The sequence below is a fragment of the Neovison vison genome, chromosome 6 (genome assembly GCF_020171115.1).
Source record: "Neovison vison isolate M4711 chromosome 6, ASM_NN_V1, whole genome shotgun sequence".
In the NCBI taxonomy this organism is placed as follows: Eukaryota; Metazoa; Chordata; class Mammalia; order Carnivora; family Mustelidae; genus Neogale; species Neogale vison.
In genome coordinates, this window is record NC_058096.1 from 204,195,033 (window position 1) to 204,216,512 (window position 21,480).

The 21,480-nt window shown below is 37.9% G+C and overlaps 1 protein-coding gene across 6 annotated transcripts in view; it reads right to left on the reverse strand.

Moving 5' to 3' along the window:
• Nucleotides 1-21,480, reverse strand: part of DOCK3 (dedicator of cytokinesis 3) — a 585,500-nt gene that overhangs the window by 211,747 nt on the left and 352,273 nt on the right. The window lies entirely within an intron of this gene.

The following is a 21,480-nucleotide window of genomic DNA, read 5'->3' on the forward strand; positions in this document are numbered from 1 at the left end:
AGTTAAGTAGAAACATCTTATTGAATTTAATTATGGCTATCATAGGGGTTTCAAACTTTATAGGTAAAAAAATGTAAATGCCATGACAGTTGATGCTTGAGGAAAAAGATTTACTTAAGAATATAGATTTTAAAACTAAAGTCTTATTTTCATAAGTGCAATCTTGATTTAGAAATGTTAGGTTTCTGGGGCACCTGGGTGGCTCAGTGGGTTAAGCCGCTGCCTTCCGCTCAGGTCATGATCTAGGGGTCCTGGGATCGAGTCCCGCATCGGGCTCTCTGCTCAGCAGGGAGCCTGCTTCCCTCTCTCTCTCTGCCTGCCTCTCCATCTGCTTGTGATTTCTCTCTGTCAAATAAATACATAAAATCTTTAAAAAAAAAAAAGAAATGTTAGGTTTCGGTTTCTGTTATAGAGAAGCATGATTTTATATGATAATTAAAAGTCTTGGGATGTAATTTAATTACAAAGAATACTCTTTGAGGTCAGATCAACCTGTACCATAGGGTTAGGAAAGCCTCTATCTGGAAATTTCCCTAAAAAGACCCTTACCAAAATAAGCTTAAGTAAAGTAACTATAAATAAAATTAATAATAAAACAAACTACAAACTTGCAGAATCAGCTAATATTCTTAGGTGGCAGTGATCTTATAATTAAAACATTCAGGACATCATGCTACTTAGAAATCATCTAATGGAGCATGAGACCTTTAAAGGCCCATCTCATAGAGAAATTATTTTTAAGTAGAAGACCTTAGGAATCATGCACTCTAATGACATCATTTCAAATAGCATGCGGTCCTTTCTTCACTTGATGATCACACAGAGAAAAGTTAAGTACCTTGATGGCACACAAGGCCTAAGAAAATTATATCATCTGGAAAATTGAGATCTTAAGGTAAGCAATAAAGGCAATGTGGTCTTTGCTTCCAAGACATGCATTTTTGATAAAACAGGGCCACCTATCTAAGTTCAAAATAGAAAGTTATTTTCCCATCAAACCATACACAGTAATCTATTGCATACACACATAAGCATTTATTCATTCACTTGATTTACAATGCTTATGGAGCACCTGATGGGCGCTATCACTTTGTTGTGATCCAAAGACCCTACTTCGTGGTTTCATTCTAGAGAGCAGAGATGGACCAGAGACAAATACATAATGGTGGTGATAAGTTCCAAAAAGAAAATTAAAGCAGAGTGGAGTCAGAAGGTGGCCAGTGGTGGATTCACTGGGGCATTGGGGTCAGGTACTGCTTCAGGTAGGGTGGTCAGGGAAAGGCTTCTTTAGAAATAGAACTTTAAGTAGGAACCTGGATGAAATAAGGGAACAGCATTTGGGAAAACTGGGGAGTTTATTACACTGTTAACTAATTGGAATTCAAATGAAAACTTGAAAAAAAATGAAATTTTAGAGGCAAAAGAAACAGCAAGAACAAATGCTCTGCTGTGGAAGTGAACTTGGCAGTTCATGGAAAACAGAGAGGTCAGTGCACCTGCAGCAAAGTGAACAAGAGGGGAGAGTGGTGGTGATTCAGTCAGAGAGACAACAGGGACCAGATTAGGCAGGACCTTTATGTAAGCCATGTGAAAGAGTTAGGCTTTCATTCCAAGCAAGATAGGAAGCCACTGGAGATAGGGAGCAGAAGACTGATGTGATAGGACTTAAAGCTTGAAAGCATCACTCTGAGTGAAAATAGACCATGAAAAAGCAAAGAGGAAAGCAGGGGTTCCAGTCAGAAAGCTATTTATTACAACAATCAACAGGATGACAGCTGATTAGAGAAAGGTAAGAATGGTAATGTAAAACTTTGAGGACTTGGAGATTAGACATGTTTTGTACGTAGAGCTATTGGGACCTGCTGATGGATTAGATGTGGGATATGAATGGAAACAAGGATTACTCTTTTTGCCTGGCCTGGGGAGCATGTCTGGAGGAGGGAAACAAGGTTCAATTTGGACATGCTAGGTTTGACATTGGGTTCCAACATTTACAGGCCAGGAAAGCGAGGAGTATCTAGCACAGAAAACTAAGAAGGAAAAAGCAGTGAGATGACAGGAAAAGCAGTAGTGTATTAAATATAATAGGATTTTAAGGAAGACTGTCAAATGCACTGAGAGGTTAAATAAAATCTCTAATTTAATTTAATTTAATTTATTTATATTTATTACTGAGAGTTAGCCACTGTATCTGGCATTGTGGTGGCCATCCTTGACTTCTATAAGGGCAGTTTTTAATTCAAGAGTAATGGGAGAGAAGGGAATGGGAATAGAGTACAGACAGCTCTTTTGTAGAATTTTCGCTAACTGTAAGCACAGAAATGAGGTAGTAGAACAGTGTTGTGCGATCAGGGGAGCTTTGTTTTTTTTTTAATGAGACAAAATTTCTGGCTATTTTTATGCTGAAGGGAATGATTTAATAAAGAGAAAAAATTTGATGATACAGGTGTTAAGTCCTTTAGTAGCCAAGAAGAGATGGGTCTCAGGTCAAAAGGGAGGCTCTGTTTAGGCAGACTAGTCTATATATTGTCATAGAGGAGACACAAACAATTCAGATAACGGCACAGGCATTTGGGATTTTGGGTGACAGGAGAACTAAATTTTTCCTCTGTGTGCCTTATTCTCAAGGAAATAAGAAGTAAGTTAATCAGTTGAGAGTGAATAGGGTGGGAGGGGTTGTTGGAGATTTGAGAATAGAGAAGATATAAAACAGTTTCAGAGGGAGTAGTAACACAATCTCAGCAGGAGATAGGTAGTTCAACTGACAGATGGTTTTGAGATTTGTGAACACTAATTAAAAGTGTGGTTATGTGTATTTTTTAAGCCAAGTATAATGATGTATATTGATAACAAAAGATAAATATGTATGTAGATATATGTATGTGTATGCATGTACATCTATGCACAAATACACACCACATGCACATACACAAAATATTTATGTAACATATACATGCACACATATACAATAATGATGCCAGAATATACTAATACAGTCTTTTAAAGAATTAAACAGTCATTTATTAATAAAGAGTTTTTAACAGATTATACTGTCCAAAGATGACTACAATTCCTCCCACGTAGTATTCTGCAAAAATGTGACCCTTACACTCCTCCAGTATGAGATGGAATCTGTTTCTTCACACTTTTGAATCTGGGCAGTCCCTGGGAATGCTCTAACCTATCAAACACAAGCCCAGGGAGCTAAAGGTAGTTCTACAAGCAGCCCTTCACTTGTCTGGCAGCTTTAGCCTCCAAACCCTTGGAATACACACTCCTTCTGGGAGGTTCTCTCTCAGAATCCAGCTATCCTGCTGTGAAAGGCAAATGCTGCATGGAGAGGCCACAATGAGACACTCACTGGAGTGTAAGCGGTCCCAGCTGTATGAGGGAGCCATCTTAGCTGCTGTGCCTAGCCCAGTAGAACCTTCAGAGGACTGCAGCTCCTACCCAAATCTGACTGCAACAGAATGAGAAACCCTATGTGAAATCTACCCAACTGTGCTCATTCTATCCAAAAAGAATGAAATATAATAAATAATACTAAGGTTTGGGATAGTTTGTCATGTAGATAATCGGAAAAACTGTACAGTATTTTTTCCAAATAGAAAAATCAGATATTATTTCTAATTATATGAAGCCAGGAATGCTAACCCTGCACTAAGAATGAAATGGGTCACATAATTAGAAAGTAGAACAATTACTACAACCAATGCAGTGTTAATTTCTTTTTCCAGTCCAACCTAACAACCTCTTTGACCAGAGGCCTTAGCACTCGAGGTTGCTCCACCAGCGCCACTATGACACCACACTGCACTCTTGTATCTGCTACCAGCAGACACACTCCAATCAAGGGGAGCTATCTGGAGCAACCAGAGCACACAATTTACCTAGGATCACCTGACACCACAGGATAGCTGAGTGCCCCCCTCAGGCTGAACAATCCTATTCTATTAGGGATCCTGCTCCTCAGTAGATTAAAATAACAGTACAATTAGGTTGATGGTAAGGTTTAGCTTTCCTGCACAATCATTCCTAGTTCCTGTCAAGCTAAAAGAAAAGCAGGAAAACTTAGAAAAAGAACAAAAAGAAAAAAGAAATCTATAGTCCATCTTAGCAACATGCTCAGCCTCTCCAAAAGCTCTATAGTCTAATATTTGTCAAGAACAGTCACAGAATGTTTGGGAAGTATATTGAACAGTCAGCAGAAACTATAAATTTAGAATAATTAAACTACTCTGCAACTACATGCCAAGCAGAATTTGCCTCACCACTGTGAAAGAATCTCTGGAACTCTTCAGGAAAAAAAATGTAAGTTTTAATTCTCCTGATTTTATTTTTTTAAGATTTTATTTTATTATTTTTAAAGATTTTATTTATTCATTTGAGAGGAAGAGAGAGAACATGAGGGGAGGGGAGAAGGAGAAACAGACTTCCCACAGAGCAGGGAGCTTGACACAACAAGGGGCTCAATCCCAGGATGCTGAGATCATGATCTGAACCGAAGAAAAGATGCTTACCCAACTGAGCCACCCAGGTGCCCCGTAATAGTCCTGATTTTAGAATTATTTTTACTAAACTGCTTGTAACTCAATGTGGAAAGAAAGGCTGTGCTGCAATGATGCTTCTCAGTTAGCAAAGGAGCAAAGCTGTTGAGTGCCTATCACCAAGTATGCTAGGTTTATGTTAAATTTATACCTGTACAAAGACTGGTTAATACATGCTAATGAAAGATTATGAAAATCAAATTTAAAAATTATATCAAAAGTACTACTATCCTGAAAAAGAACAAGTGTCCTGCCATGAGTACTAAAAAATTTAGGAAAATTTTGAAAACCAATTTTAAGTTTTTAAAAATTTTTTATTATGTTCTGTTAACCATCATTAGTTTTTTTAAAAAAATTATTTCTTTTCAGCGTAACAATATTTATTGTTTTTGCACCACACCCAGTGCTCCATGCAATCTGTGCCCTCCCTAATACTCACCACCCGGTTCCCCCAACCTCCCACCCCCCGCCCCTTCAAAACCCTCAGGTTGTTTTTCAGAGTCCACAGTCTTTCATGGTTCATCTCCCCTTCCAATCGTTAGTTTTTGATGTAGTGTTCAGTGATTCATTAGTTGTGTGTGACACCCAGCGCTTATCACAACACATGCTCTCCTTAATACTCATCACCCAGTTACCCTATCCCATCACCCTCTCCCTTCTGTAACCCTCAGTTTGATTCGTAGAGTCCAGACCAATTTAATGGAAGTTAAACACTGCATCTAAAGCTCAAGTTGTTAAGAGCAGATTCCCCATCTCTTTCCGTTTTGTTTTACTTCTTACACATTCTTTTATTTATATATGGGGAGATGGCTTGTTTTCTCACTTTATTGTTTGAAAACAAACTAATTATTAAGAACTTGAGTTTAGGGACACCTGGGTGGCTCAGTTGGTTAAGTGTCTGCCTTTGCCTTAGGACATGAGCCGAGGGTCCTGGGATTGGAGCTCTGCATGAGGCTCCTTGCTCAGCGGGGAATCTGCTTCTCCCTCTCCCTCTGCCTCTCTACCCAATCCTGCTCTCTCACTCTCTCTCTCAAATAAATACATTAACAATCTTGAAAAAAAAAAAACCTCCAGTATTTTTTTTAATCCCTGCTAAATAAAGTCTCTTATCATGAAGTAACCTCTAATCCTACTCAAACTGTTTACATTATACACTGGAGCTCTAGAAGTCATCCCAGTGTAATATAAAAATATCTAAAATGCAGTACTTGGAACCCCAATGACTCCTCTGCCAAAAATATCTTTAAGCCCAGGAATTTAGACTGTCATTTTAGGTTGTTCCACAACATAGCTGGGCAAAGCTTGAAATTGAGTTCAAAAGAAATTTCTGTGGAACAAAATAGTATCTAAGTCCAAGCTATTTCACAATGATCTTGAAGTACATATTTGAAAGAAATAAAAATGCAAAGCAGCAATTTGGAATTTCTTTTTAACCTGTTCACAAATATGGGGGTGTACCTAATACAATCTATTTGCCTGGCATATGTATTTATTCCTCCACCTCTGAGGGGCCAGGATATCTTTCTCAACCCAATCCGTTCTCAACCCAAACATATCCTCCCTCACAGACTTAAAGATAACCAAAATGACACACTTTCTAGTGTCAATCTTCTTTCATAACACAAGTATTTGCAGGAGAGCTAAGACTTTAGAAAATTCTTTCTGCTTTAGTTTAAATAAGCTGATCATATTCTTTCCCTAGAGCAGGTAAGAATCTTGATAAGGAGGGAACAAAGTCAAGTGAAAGGTAAAGAAATTATTAGTGACACCAAAATCAGAGATGGCAGTTGCTGATGTCAAGGGCACCCATTCACAATGCTGAACAGGGTGAATTTACCTGACAGTGGGCTGGGGACAGCTCAGGCATTCTCAGGCTCATAAATAGCCATTCTACACAAGACAGAACAAACCTCTGCTTAAAGACAGCATTTAATCTTTCCCCTGGAGACACCTCTTCTTACATATAGAGACCAATAATAAACCAGCCCCAGTTCTCCCCATGTACAATTATTCCTTCCTTCAAATGCTGAAGATAAAAGCTGCAAAGTAGGCAACTTGGCAGAAAATAAAAGACTGAAAACTGAGGTCTGGGGGCAAGGAGGGGGGAATACAGTTGGGGAGGGTGAGAGGGTTGGAGGGAAATCAATAAGAACCAAGTCTATTATCTATACCGAAAGACTCAGGGATTGGAGGTCCCAGGAACCCCTGAAAGTGTGTTTGTGTGCGCGCGCGTGTGTGTGTGTGTGTGTGTGTGGTGGGTCTGAAGTGTGTACCTGGGGAATGGAAACAGAACTGGTTATAAGTCTATTGAAAGTCTTTAAGACTCTTAACTATAGAGAACAAACTGATGGTTACCAGAGAGGAAGTGGGTGGGGGATGGGTGAAATAGGTGATGGGGATTAAGAAGCGTACTTGCTGTGATAAGCACCTGGTACTGTTATGGAAGTGTTGAATCACTAAATTGTACAAATAAAACTAATATTATACTGTATGTTAACTATCTAGAATTTCAAGAAAAAATTAAAAACAAAAAGATGAAATAGAGTTTTCTAAAGTAAAAAAATTAGAGTCTATTTTTTTCTATAAAAAAAAAGTCTGTAAGACCTTCACTTCCTTATCCCTAACTCTATTCTGCCAGGCTTTCTCCTCTGAATACCTTTTTCTTTTTCCTTTTTTTTTAAATTTTTAAAATTTTTAATAAACATATAATGTATTATTAGCCCCAGGGGTACAGTTCTGTGAATCGCCAGATTTACACACTTCATAGCAGTCACCATATCACATACGCTCCCCAATGTCTATAACCCCACCACCCTCTCCCTACCCCCTCCCCCAGTCACCCTCAGTTTGTTTTGTGACAGTAAGAATCTCTTATGGTTTGTCTCCCTCCCAATCCCATCTTGTTTCATTTATTCTTTTCCTACCCCACCAAATCCCCCATGTTGTATCTCCACTTCCTCATATCAGGGAGATCATATGATAGTTGTCTTTCTCCGATTGACTTATTTTGCTAAGCATAATACCCTCTAGTTCCATCCACATCGTCGCAAATGGCAAGATTTCATTTCATATATATGTATATATATATATATATCCCACATCTTCTTTATCCATTCATCTGTTGATGGACATCTAGGTTCTTTCCATACTTTGGCTATTGTGGACATTGTTGCTATAAACATTCGGGTGCATGTGCCCCTTCAGATCACTATGTTTGTACCTTTAGGGTAAATACCGAGTAGTGCAATTGCTGGGTTGTAAGGTAGCTCTATTTTCAACTTTTTGAGGAAACTCCATGCTGTTTTCCAGAGTGGTTGCACCAGCTTGCATTCCCAACAATAGTGTAGGACGGTTCCCCTTTCTCCGCATCCTCGCCAACATCTGTCATTTCCTGACTTGATAATTTTAGCCATTCTGACTGGTGTGAGGAGGTATCTCATTGTGGTTTTGATTTGTTGAATACCTTTTTCCATGTGATAGTTTACTCTCTACAGTGGTTGAAGCAATGTCTATACATTGGAGGCACCAAACAGAACTGATGATGTTCAATGTAGGGAAATTAAGTAAAGATTATGTAGTAAACAATGGGACCCCTGGTTCCCTTCCCAAATGAAGTTCCAAAATGCTGACAGCCAGGCTTATACCTTCCTAGGAAGGAATATGCAATATTTCTCACTAGGAAAAAATTTGGCCCAGAGGAAAAGACTCAGCAATACTGATAGTTGCTCTCCTTCTCCCACAAAAATTCAGCTCCTCTTTGATTACCTATAGTAATGTCCACTGGTTAGTCAATACTAGCACCATTCACAGAGCTTTCTGGTAACTCTTTAATGCTTCATTCTTAAATATAAATAGAAAAGAATAGCATATAATGAACTAAACTTACAACATGAAGAGACCAAAACAATCAGAAAAATGGAAACTAGAGAAACGGAAACAATGTGAGAAGTAAAAGAAAATCTCAAAAAAGCAATAATTAGTATTTTCAGAGAGCACAGAGATTACAGTACATCCATGAAATGAGAAGAGGATTTAATGGAAAAGGAGAAAAAGATCCAGAGCCCAAAAGAACTTTTGGAAGTTAAAGATAAGATTGATGTAATTTAAAGCAAAACTCAGTAAAACTGATAGATTAGAAAGTTGAGGAATTCTGCCAGAAAATAGAACAAAAAAAGCAATACAATGGATAAATTGGGGAGAAAACTAATGAACCATTTCAGGATGTCTAATTCTAATAAAGAATTATAGGAAGCAAAATCTACGGAAACAGATGGGAAGAAACTGTCAAGGAACTAATACAAAACATGTTCCAGGACTAAAGGAAATGAGTTTCTATGATGATAGAACTTACTGAGTAGACAGCATAATCAAGGGAAAAAGATCTAAGACAAACTTGTAAAACTGCAGAAAAATGGGAACAAAGACATGATCCTAGAATCTTTCCTAAAAAACAACTTGGTCAATAAAAGAGTCTGGAACTAGAATGACATTGGACTTGTCAAAAAACAACACTGGAAGCTAAAAAATAACGAAGGAACGTTTTTAAAACTTCTGTAGTTTATTTGTAACCAAGAATTTTATATCAAGCCAAACTATCAACCAAACTAAGGGTAAGGGCATTTCAAGTGTGCAAAATTAAAAAAAAATTCTCCATATACTTTTCTCAGGAAGCTACACAGATAATGATTCATCAAATTAGGAAGTTAATAAAGAATTAAGATGACATTGATTTAATCCGGGAGACAGAGGGACCTAGGAAAGAGGCAAAGAAAATTGTTCCAACAGGAGGTTGGAAGGTTCCAGACAAGGTATCACTGAGAAAAAAATTAAACTGGTAAATTACCTAAAGTGTTTGAACATACTCAAAGGAGATTTTCATTTCTGCCAGAAGGTTAAGACTTTGAAAACAGAGGAAACAAAACAAATGAAAAGAGAAACAATTATTAACTACAAAAAAAACCAAAGTTATACACGAAAGGAAACATCACCTTAGTTCACTGTGTGACTCAGGTGTGAAAGTAGTTATAAAGGCATAGTGGCAATTACATTTTGATTCAGCACCCACAACAAAATGGTAAGGTAACTATTCAGTAAATCTTGGAGGAGGGAAGAGTATATACATATGGAAAAGAACACTGAGAACCTAATTTCTCATCTTATATAACAGGAGATCATGAAATGATACCTAAAATAGAAAAAAATATATATATAAAGAATATTGTTTAGAAATATGAACTGTCAGAAGAAATAGCTAAAAGAACTGTATAAAACATGTATGCAGTGGAATCAGGAATGGGGAGAGATAGGGCCTAGAACTACTATTTTCCATTAAAAGCCCACTTGTCTTTAATACATGATTTTTAAAACCATATATACATATATCTTTGATATTATTTTAAAAGACGAAATTAAATAACCCGTACCATAAAAGGTCCTCCTATACCCTCTACCCCGAGTGGATTGCTCTGAGTCACAAAATTAAGCTGAGTCTCAATCCAGCCTTCACCAATGTTTATTATTTTATTATTTTAAATATTAACAAATAAAACCAGTCAAACATGAAATAATGCAGTGATCCCCTGTCAGAATCAACAAAAAGGCAAGACCATTTATATATCTCATTCCCAGAGTAGATGAGAAAGGAAACACATTCCACAGCAGAATGCCCCAGAGAAAGTTTGTCTCTTGACTACAGCATAGTATCTGTTCATTCACAGCCTTCACACTCTAGTGACAGTACATACAAGGCAGGAATGATAGCAGCTACCCTGCCAACCAAGCCTTCAGGATATGACTCACCCTGCTGCAGCAAGGGAAGAGAAAAGGCAAAAGTGCACATTTGCATCCAGTTATCTAGAGATGCATCACAAACAGCATTTTCACATCAGGCCATAATCCCAAAGGCATAATGGTATTGTGTTGTGCTAAGTCCTACCCCTGTTTGCTCTAGCCCTTTTAGATGACTCTGTCTTACCTACCAAATAAGCAAAACAGTTGGAAACTTTAATCAAAAAACACAAACTATTTATTCCCTACCCCACACTTTACTATTTACCCCTCAGGTTTATGACCATTAAAAACACTGTGAAATTTATCCATACAATCTTCTGCCTTCCTACTACTGAATCTTCCTCTTGAGTTTCATAATTCTTTAACATAGAGACAATATACCATAGGGGGTAAGGGTATTGATTCTGGAGTCAGAATGTGTGGCCTTCTGTTTCAACCTTGTCAACTGTGGTGTCTTAGGCAAATTTACTAAACTCCTTGACTTTGGTTACTTCATCATTTTAACAAAAACAACAAAAAGAGAGCATTTCTCTGGGGTTGTTACAGGTATTAACTGTGCCTGGAACTTAGTAAGTGCTCTTAAGTATACAAGTGATTCTTTTTTTTTTTTTTAAAGATTTTTTATTTATTTATTTGACAGAGAGAGAGATCACAAGTAGGCAGAGAGATAGGCAGAGAGAGAGAGGAGGAAGCAGGCTCCCTGCTGAGCAGAGAGCCCGATGCGGGACTCGATCCCAGGACTCTGAGATCATGACCTGAGCCAAAGGCAGCGGCTTAACCCACTGAGCCACCCAGGCGCCCTATACAAGCGATTCTTGTCCCCCCTCCAAAAGATACTCTGCCCTGGTCTTGGCTCCCAAACATCACCAAAGCTTCCAAATATGCTTCCAAAATATGACCATGACACCTCTGCTGGGAGACTATGTCTGGCCTTTGCCCTGGAATCTTACCATGTGCATATCCCTAATAATAATCCTTTTCAACCTCCTACAGCTACCCATAGTCCTGTTTGTATCCTTTTGTTTTGTCTTATTTTAGTTACTTATGTATATAGCCTTCAAAAATTATTGTTTATTTTTGCCTGCTTTTAAAAATTTTTATATGAAGAAGTTTTATATCTTCAATGAGATGAACTTTTACTTTTGAAGAATATGCTATTCTGAATAAGGTAGACAGAAGCTATTTGCAATTTTTTTCTTCAAAAATATGAGAAACAATTTAAGCATTAAATTAAATTTAATTAAATTTAATTTAATTAAGATAAATACTAGGTTTGACCCCACTGGGCCACCATCTGACTGTTGCATCACGAAGTATAAAACCAAAAATTTAATAAAAAATAAAGCATTTTCAATTAAGTTATTCTCATTAAAATGTATATGGTTATATGTAACATTTAATACCATAATTCTCTGACTCTGATATATCAATGACATACTACTGATGGTATTTACTGAACAGAATGTTGGTTTTTTTTTTTTGTAAAGATTTTATTTATTTATTTGACAGAGAGAAATCACAAGTAGACAGAGAGGCAGGCAGAGAGAGAGAGAGGGAAGCAGGCTCCCTGCTGAGCAGACAGCCCGATGTGGGACTCGATCCCAGGACTCTGAGATCATGACCTGAGCCGAAGGCAGCGGCTTAACCCACTGAGCCACCCAGGCGCCCCAGAATGTTGGTTTTAAACTACATAAAATTATTATTTAATCTTTCTGATGTTTAAAATTTATTTGTACTGATTTTACATGTTTAACATAACATTGATATAAATGTATATAGTTTATAGGTAAGTATATATGTGTGTGCACACACGTGCATGTTAGAAGAAAATATTTTCATGGTTATGGTACACAATAAACAAAAAGTTTGGTTTATTCTTCTCATGAAACAAGATGGGATTGGGAGGGAGACAAACCATAAGTGACTCTTAATCTCACAAAACAAACTGAGGGTTGCTGGGGGGAGGGGGGTTGGGAGAAGGGGGGTGGGGTTATGGACACTGGGGAAGGTAGTGCTTTGGTGAGTGCTGTGAAGTGTGTAAAACCTGGCGATTCACAGACCTGTACCCCTGGGGATAAAAATATATTATATGTTTATAAAAAATAAAAAATTTAAAAAAAAAGTTTGGAAACCATTATTCTAAATCACACAAACAGGTGTACCCAGCCCTCTACATTATTCAAAGCAGCCACCCCGTGCGCCTCCTAATTTTTTGTAATTTCCAGGCTGGTAGAGAGAAGAGAAGAGGTAACTCCACTTCTTTCTATCAGCACAGCTCCATTTCTCTAATAAGGATCAAAAGATTAAGACTCGGAGTAGGAGATGAACCATAAGAGACTATGGACTCTAGGAAACAAAGTGAGAGTTTTAGAGGGGATCGGGGGTAGGGAATGGGTTAGCCCAGTGATGGGCATTAAGGAGGGCACATATTGCATGGAGCCCTGGGTGTTATATGCAAACAATGAATCTTGGAACACTACATCAAAAACAAATGACGTACTATATGGTGACTAACATAACATAATAATAATTTTTAAAAGACTAAGACTCACAAATAGTAATGCAAAGGTGTGTTACCTAGGCAAGGTTATCTGGCTCACTAGAAAGATCCCTCCAAGGGGAGGTGAACCATAAGAGACTATGGACTCTAAAAAACAATCTGAGGGATTTGAAGCGGCGGGGGGTGGGAGGTTGGGGGAACCAGATGGTGGGTATTAGAGAGGGCACAGATTGCATGGAGCACTGCATGTGGTGCAAAAACAAGGAATACTGTTATGCTGAAAATTTAAAAAAAAAAAAAAAGAAAGAAAGAAAGATCCCTCCAAGAAGATAATTATGTGGTAAACTCACAACTATCCATGGTCTGGCTCATAGCACTGATACACTTTTTGACCATGTACTAGAGTTGAATAGACTAAGAATAATGGCCAACCCTAATAAAATTTCTTTAGGGACTTATTTATAAAAGCAAAATTATAAGAAAACTGCTAAAAACAATATATTATGAAAAGTTTGCTGATAAATTTATTTGTAAATTTTTAATTACACTGTAACATACAGTGTTGTATTACTTTCAGGTGTACGATATAATGATTCAACAATCTATACATTTCTCAATGTTCATCACGATAAAAATACCCTCAATCCTCTACATGTATTTCAACCCTCTCTCTACTCACCTTCCCTTTAGTAACCACTAGTTTGTTCTCTATATTTAAGAATCTTTTTGTCTTCTTTTCTTTGTTTGCTTAGTTTCTTAAATTCTACATATAAGTGAAATCATATGTTATCTTTCTCTGACTGACTTATTTCACTTAGTATAATACTTTCTAGATCCATCCATGTTGTTGAAAATGGCAAGATTTCATTCTTTATTATGGCTGAGTAATATTCCATTTTGTGTGTATGTATGTATATATATATAAATTTAAATATATACTCATATAAACACACACACACACACCCCACATCTTCTTTATCCATTCATCAGTCAATAAACACTTGGGTTGCTTCCCTCTCTTAGCTATTGTAAATAATACTGCTATATCAGTGTTATTTGTGAATATTTTCTCCCATTCTATGGGTTGCCTCTTCGTTTTGTTGACTTTTTCCTTTGCTGTGCAGAAGCTTTTGATCTTGATGAAGTCCCAAAAATTCATTTTTGCTTTTGTTTCCTTTGCCTTTGGAGACATGTCTTGATATTGAAGAGGTTACTGCCTATGTTCTCCTCTATGATTTTGATAGATTCCTGCCTCACACTAAGGTCTTTTATCCATTTCAAGTTTATCTTTGTGTATGGTGTAAGAGAATGGTTGAGTTTCATTCTTCTATACATAGCTCTCCAATTTTCCCAGCACGATTTATTGAAGAGACTGTCTTTTTCCACTGTATATTCTTTCCTGCTTTGTCAAAAATTATTTGACCATAGAGTTCAGGGTATGTATCTGGGCTTTCTACTCTGTCCCACTGGTCTATGTATCTGTTTTTGTGCTAGTACCATGCTGTCTTGGTGATCACAGCTTTGTAGTAATGCTTGAAATCAGGCAACATGTAGCCCCCAGTTTTGTTTTTCTTTTTGAACATTTCATTAGCAATTCAGGATCTCTTCTGGTTCCATACACATTTTAGTATTGTTTGTTCCAGCTTTTTGAAAAATGCCAGTAGAATTTTGATTGGGATGGCATTGAAAGTATAGATGGCTCCAGGCAGTATAGACATTTTAACAATGTTTTTTCTTCTGATCCATGAGCATGGAATGTTCTTCCATCTTTTTGTGTCTTCTTTAATTTATTTCATGAGTGTTCTGTGGCTTATACCCAAGATCTATAAAGCACTCCTCCAACTTAACCCTCAGAAAACAGATAGTCACTTCAAAAAATGGGCAGAAGACATGAACAGACACTTCTCCAATGAAGACATACAAATGGCTAACAGACACATGAAAAAATGTTCATCATCATTAGCCATCAAGGAGATTCAAATCAAAACCACATTGAGATGCCACCTTACACCAGTTAGAATGGTAAAAGCTAACAAGACAGTAAACACAAGTGTTGGAGAGGATATGGAGAAAGGGAAACCCTCTTATACTGTTGGTGGGAATGCAAGTTGGTGCAGCCAATTTGGAGAACAGTGTGGAGAGTCCTCAAGAAATTAAAAATAGATTTTACTCTATGATCCAGCAATTGCACTACTGGGTATTTACCCCAAAGACACAGATGTAGTGAAAAGAAGGGCTATATGTACACCTGTGTTCATAGCAGCAATGGCCACAGTCGCCAAACTGTGGAAAGAACCAAGATGCCCTTCAACAGACAAATGGATAAGGAAGATATGGTCCATATATACAATAGAGTATTATGCCTCCATCAGAAAGGATAAATACCCAACTTTTGTATCAACATGGACGGCACTGGAGGAGATTATGCTGAGTGAAATAAGTCAAGCAGAGAGAGTAAATTATCATATGGTTTCACTTACTTGTGGAGCATAACAAATAACATGGAGGACATTAAGAGATGGAGAAGAGAAGTGAGTTGGGAGAAATCGGAGGGGGAGACAAACCATGAGAGACTGCGGACTCTGAGAAACAATCTGAGGGTTTTGGAGGGGAGAAGGGTGGAGGGTTGGGTGAGCCCGGTGGTGGGTATTATGGAGGGCACGTATTGCATGGAGCACTGAGTATGGAGCATAAGGAACGGATTTTGGAACGCTGAGAAAAAATAAAATAAAAAAAAATAATGCTGCTATAAACATAGGGTTGCACATATCTTTTTTGAATGAGTGTTGCCATATTCTTTGGGTAAATAGCCAGGAGTGGAATTATTGGTTCATATGGTATTTTAATTTTTAATTTTTTGAGAAACCTCCATACTGTTTTCCATAATGAGTGCATCAAATTACATTCTCACCAAGAGTACAGGAGGTTTCCCATCCCTCTGTATCCTTGCCAACACTTGTGCCTTCTTGTCCTTTTCATTTTAGCCACTCTGACAGGTGTGAGGTGATATCTCATTGTGATTTTGATTAGCATTTCCCTGATAATCAGTGATATTGAGTATCTTTTTTAAAAATTTCTTTTCAGCATAACAGAATTCATTGTTTTTGCACCACACCCAGTGCTCCATGCAATACTTGCCCTCCATAATACCCACCACCTGGCTCCCCCAACCTCCGAACCCCCGCCCCTTCAAAAACCTCAGGTTGTTTTTCAGAGTCCATGGTCTCTCATGGTTCATCTTCCCTTCCAATTTCCCTCAACTCCCTTCTCCTCTCCATCTCCCCATGTCCTCCATGTTATTTGTTATGCTCCACAAAGAAGTGAAACCATATGATAATGGACTCTCTCTGTTTATTTCACTCAGCATAATCTCTTCCAGTCCCATCCATGTTGCTACAAAAGTTGGGTATTCATCCTTGCTGATGGAGGCATAATACTCCATCGTGTATATGGACCACATCTTCCTTATCCATTCATCTGTTGAAGGGCATCTTGGCTCTTTCCACAGTTTGGCGACCGTGGCCATTGCTGCTATAAACATTGGGGTACAGATGGCCCTTCTTTTCATGACATCTGTGTCTTTGGGGTAAATACCCAGGAGTGCAATGGCAGGGTCATAGGGAAGTTCTATTTTTAATTTTTTGAGGAATCTCCACACTGTTCTCCAAAGAGGCTGCACCAACTTGCATTCCCACCAATACTGTAAGAGGGTTCCCCTTTCTCCACATCCTCTCCAACATATGTTGTTTCCCGTCTTGCTAATTTTGGCCATTCTAACTGAGACAGTATCTCAATGGGTTTTAATTTGAATCTCCCTGATGGCTAGTGATGATGAACATTTTTTCATGTGTCTGATAGCCATTTGTATGTCTTCATTGGTGAAGTGTCTGTTCATGTCTACTGCCCATTTGTTGCCATTTGTTGACATGATTATCTGTTTGGCATGTGTTGAGTTTGAGAAGTTCTTTATAGATCCTGGACATCAACCTTTTGTCTGTACTGTCATTTGCAAATATCTTCTCCCATTCCGTGGGTTGCCTCTTTGTTTTGTTGACTGTTTCCTTTGCTGTGCAGAAGCTTTTGATCTTGATGAAGTCCCAAAAGTTCATTTTCGCTTTTGTTTCCTTTGCTTTTGGAGACATATCTTGAAAGAAGTTGTTGTGGCTGATATCGAAGAGGTTACTGCTATGTTCTCCTCTAGGATTTTGATAGATTCCTTTCTCAGGTTGAGGTCTTTTATCCATTTTGAGTTTATCTTTGTGTATGGTGTAAGAGAATGGTCGAGTTTCATTCTTCCACATATAGCTGTCCAATTTTCCCAGCATTACCCTGATCCCCAAACCAGGCAAAGACCACACCAAAAAGGAGAATTTCAGACCAATATCACTGATGAATATGGATGCTAAGATTCTCAACAAGATCCTATCAAATAGGATCCAACTGCACATTAAAAAGATTATCCACCATGACCAGGTGGGATACACCCTGGGTTACAAGGATGGTTCAACATTCGCAAATCAATCAACGTGATAGAACAAATCAATAAGAGAAGAGAGAAGAACCACATGGTCCTCTCAATTGATGCAGAAAAAGCATTTGACAAAATCCAGCATCCGTTCCTGATTAAAACACTTCAACGTATAGGGATAGAGGGAACATTTCTGAACTTCATAAAATCTATCTATGAAAAACCCACAGATATTGAGTATCATCTTTTCATGTGTCTGTTGGCCATCTGTATGCTATCTTTGGAAAAATGTTTGTTCATGCCTTCTATTCATTTTTAAATAGGATTATTTGGTTTTTGAGTGTTGAGTTGTTTAAGTTCTTTATATATTTTGAATATTAACTCCTTATCAGAAATCTCATTTGCAAATATCTTCTCCCACTCAGTAGGTTGTCTTGCTTTGTCACTGTCTTAACTACAGGAAACAAACTGAGCATTGCTGGAGGGGAAGTGGGTGGGGGGATGGGGTAACTAGGTGATGGGCATTAAGGAGGGTACATGATGTAATGAACATTGGGTGTTATATACAACTAATGAATTAATGAACTCTACATCTGAAACTAATGATACACTATATGTTATCTAATTGAATTTAAATAAGGAAACAGTCAACAAAACAAAGAGGCAACCCACGGAATGGGAGAAGATATTTGCAAATGACAGGATAGACAAAAGGTTGATATCCAGGATCTATAAAGAACTCCTCAAACTCAACACACACAAAACAGGGCAAAATGGGCAGAAAAAAAAAAGATACAGATGTAGTGAAAAGAAGGGCCATATGTACCCCCCCCCAGTGTGCATAGCAGCAATGCCTGCGATAGTTAAACTGCAAAGAGCTGAGATGTCCTTCAACAGACAAATGGATAAAGAAGATGTGGTCCATATATTCAATGGAATATTACTGAGCCATCAGAAAGAATGAATATCCAACTTTTGCATCAACATGGATGGGACTGGAGAAGATTATGCTGAGTGAAATAAGTCAAGCAGAGAAAGTCAATTATCTTAAAGTTTCGCTTACTTGAGGAATAGCATGGGGGACATTAGGAGAAGGAAGGAAAAAATGAAGGGTGGGGAATTGAAGGAGGAGACCAATCATGAGAGACTATGGACTCTGAGAAACAAACTGAGGGTTTAAGAGTAGAGAGGGGTGGGAGGATGGGCTGGCCCAGCAATGGGTATTAAGGAGGGAATGTATTGCATGGAGTAGCTGGTGTTATATGTAAATAATGAATCTAGGAATGCTAAATAAAAAACTAATGATGTAATGTATGGTGACTAACATAACACAATATAAAATATAATAATAAAGTCTAGTTTGTCAGATTAAAAAAAATGAGCAGACGATATGAACAGACACTTCTCCAATGAAGACATACAAATGGTTATCAGACACATGAAAAAATGTTCATCATTACTAGCCATCAGGGAGATTCAAATTAAAACCACACTGAGATACCACCTTAACACCAGTTAGAATGGCCAAAATTAGCAAGACAGGAAACAACATGTGTTGGAGAGGATGTGGAGAAAGGGGAACCCTCTTACACTATTGGTGGGAATGCAAGTTAGTGCAGCCACTTTGGAGAACAGTGTGGAGATTCCTCAAGAAATTAAAAATAGAGCTTCCCTATGACCCTGCAGTTGCACTATTGGGTATTTACCCCAAAGATACAGATGTAGTGAAAAGAAGGGCCATCTGTACCCCAATGTTTATAGCAGCAATGGCCACGGTTACCAAACTGTGGAAAGAACCAAGATGCCCTTCAACGGATGAATGGATAAGGAAGATGTGGTCCATATACACTATGGAGTATTATGCCTCCATCAGAAAGGATGAATACCCAACTTTTGTAGCAACATGGACGGGACTGGAAGAGATTATGCTGCGTTAAATCAGTCAAGCAGAGAGAGTCAATTATCATATGGTTTCACTTATTTGTGGAGCATAACAACTAGCATGGAGGAAATGGGGAGTTAGAGAGGAGAAGGGAGTTGGGGTAAATTGGAAGGGGAGGTGAATCATGTGAGACTATGGACTCTGAAAAACAACCTGAGGGTTTTGAAGGGGCGGGGGGTGGGAGGTTGGGGGAACCGGGTGGTGAGTATTAGGGAGGGCACAGATTGCATGGAGCACTGGGTGTGGTGCAAAAACAATGAATATTGTTATGCTGAAAAGAAATAAAAAATTAAAAAAAATAAAATGATTCTCTTCTAAAAAAAAAAAAAAGAGGTTAAAAAAAATGAAAGCACTAATTCAAAGAGATATATGCACCCTGTGTTTATTGCAGCATTATTTACAATAGCCAAAAGAGGGAAGCAGCCTAAATGTCCATGGATAGACAAATGGATAAGGAAGATGTAGCATGTACATACACACAAATACCCCCCTACACACACCCATAAACACACAGACAGGAATATTATGCAGCCATAAATATGGATGAAGATCTTGCCATTGCAATAACAAGAATAGACCTAGAGAGTATAATGCTAAGAGAAATAGGTCAGACTGAGAAAGACAAATACCATACAATTTCACTCTATGTGGAATCTAAAAAATGAAACAAATGACTAAACAAACAAAAAGCAGAATCAACCCTCTTACACTGTTGGTGGGAATACAAGTTAGTGCAGCCACTTTGGAGAACAGTGTGGAGATTCCTCAAGAAATTAAAAATAGAACTTCCCTATGACCCTGCCATTGCACTCCTGGGTATTTACCCCAAAGATACAGATGTCGTGAAAAGAAGGGCCATCTGTACCCCAATGTTTATAGCAGCAATGGCCACGGTCGCCAAACTGTGGAAAGAACCAAGATGCCCTTCAACGGATGAATGGATAAGGAAAATGTGGTCCATATACACTATGGGGTATTATGCCTCCATCAGCAAGGATGAATACCAAACTTTTGTAGCAACATGGACGGGACTGGAAGAGATTATGCTGCGTTAAATCAGTCAAGCAGAGAGAGTCAATTATCATATGGTTTCACTTATTTGTGGAGCATAACAACTAGCATGGAGGAAATGGGGAGTTAGAGAGGAGAAGGGAGTTGGGGTAAATTGGAAGGGGAGGTGAATCATGTGAGACTATGGACTCTGAAAAACAATCTGAGGGGTTTGAAGTGGCGGGGGTTGGGAGGTTGGGGTACCAGGTGGTGGGTATTGGAGAGGGCACAGATTGCATGGAGCACTGGGTGTGGTGAAAAAATAATGAATACTGTTATGCTGAAAATAAATAAATTTAATTTTAAAAAATAAAATAAAAGGGGAAAAAAAGAAAAAAAAGCAGAATCAGAGTTGTAAATACGGAGAACAAGCTGATGGCTGTCAGGGGGATAGGAAAAATGGTTTGAGAGATACAGGCTTCCAGTTATGAAATGAATAAGCTGTGGGAGTAAAAAACATAACTAAAGGAGTATAATCAATGATACTGTAATAGAATTGTTTGGTGGCAAATGGTTAGCTACTGTGGCAGGCATAGCATAAAATATGGAGAAGTTGAATTACTATGTTGTACACCTGAAACTAATGTAACATTGTGCATCAAGCATAATAAACTTTAAAAAAATTATCAATTTTCACTTTGTACACTTTAAATACCTTACAGTTTTGTCAATCGGTCAATCATACCTCAATGAAGCTGTAAAACAAAACAGAACAAAAAACACTGGGGGTGGTGCATAAACAATGAATTCTGGAACACTGAAAAGAAATACAATAAAATAAAATGGAAAAAAAGAAGTAAAATATACAACAATAATAGAAAAATTAGAAGGGAATATTAAATGTATTCTGATGTAAGTGTCTTATATAGGGTTCTGATACAGTGTGCATAAATTATATGTCATTACACGCAGCATATTCTAGTGCAAGGTTCTTAAATAAAAGTTCTTACATATTATAGATTCTGGATACTAGTCCTTTATCAAGTGTCCTTTGCAAATACCTTCTCCTATTCCATAGATGGACTTTTAGTATTATTGATTGTTTCCTTCACTGTGCAGAAGTTTTATTTTGATGAGGTCCTAATAATTCATTGCTGCTTTGTTTCCCTTGCCTCCGTAGATGTATCTAAGTTAGAAGTTGCTGCAGTTGAGGTCAAAGAGGTTGCTGCCTGTGTTTTCCTCT